Raw genomic sequence first — 871 nt, forward strand, 5'->3', positions numbered from 1 at the left:
CAACTCTACTGTTGGGATGATGTGGAGACCAGAAAGTCCAGCGCGGAGCTCCCAGAACCACACACGCACACCCGCAACTATACCCACTGTTTACCTCTGCTGCCCATTCACAGAAGCCTTTGTATTTTCTGAATGAGTTCAAATACTACAAAGGCTTCTGTGATTGGACGGGAATGCATAGCAGTGGCATCAACTCTACTGTTGGGATGATGCGGAGACCAGAAAGTTCAGCGCGGAGCTCCCAGAACCACACACGCACACCCCGCAACTATACCCACTGTTTACCTCTGCTGCCCATTCACAGAAGCCTTTGTATTTTCTGAATGAGTTCAAATACTACAAAGGCTTCTGTGATTGGGTGGGATATCATAGCAGAGGCATAGGCTACTGCAGAGACCAGAAAGTCCAGCGTGGGGCTCCCGAACCCCCCCCCCCCCCCACACACACACACAGCAACTATAGTCACCGCTCCCCTCTGCCTCCCATGCAGAGAAGCCTTTGTATTTTGTGAACGAGTTCACATAATACAAAGACCTCTGAATGGGCAGGGGGATGCATAGGAGTGATGTCAACTCTACGGCTGTAAGATGCCGAGGACAGAAAGTCCTGCGCGGGGCTCCCAGGAACTACATCGATACGTCTATAAACCCGTCAGATGTAAAATACTACAGGTAAGTCCAAGAGGTGTCATACACCTCAATAGACTTAACTCACAGCATGCCTTCACTCTTTGCTAAGGAGCTGGATTCATGGAGTTCAGCTTTAAAAACATATCCCCATCTATATGAGTGTCACTGCCTCGTCTCAGCAGCTGCTGCCAGCAGAGTGGAGGACAACTCCTAATACAGATTCGGCACCCCTCCGTGCAGCC

This window comes from Lithobates pipiens, unplaced genomic scaffold, assembly GCF_037356315.1.
Source record: "Lithobates pipiens isolate NorthernLeopardFrog02 unplaced genomic scaffold, aLitPip1_a1.2 Scaffold_30, whole genome shotgun sequence".
Lineage (NCBI taxonomy): Eukaryota > Metazoa > Chordata > Amphibia > Anura > Ranidae > Lithobates > Lithobates pipiens.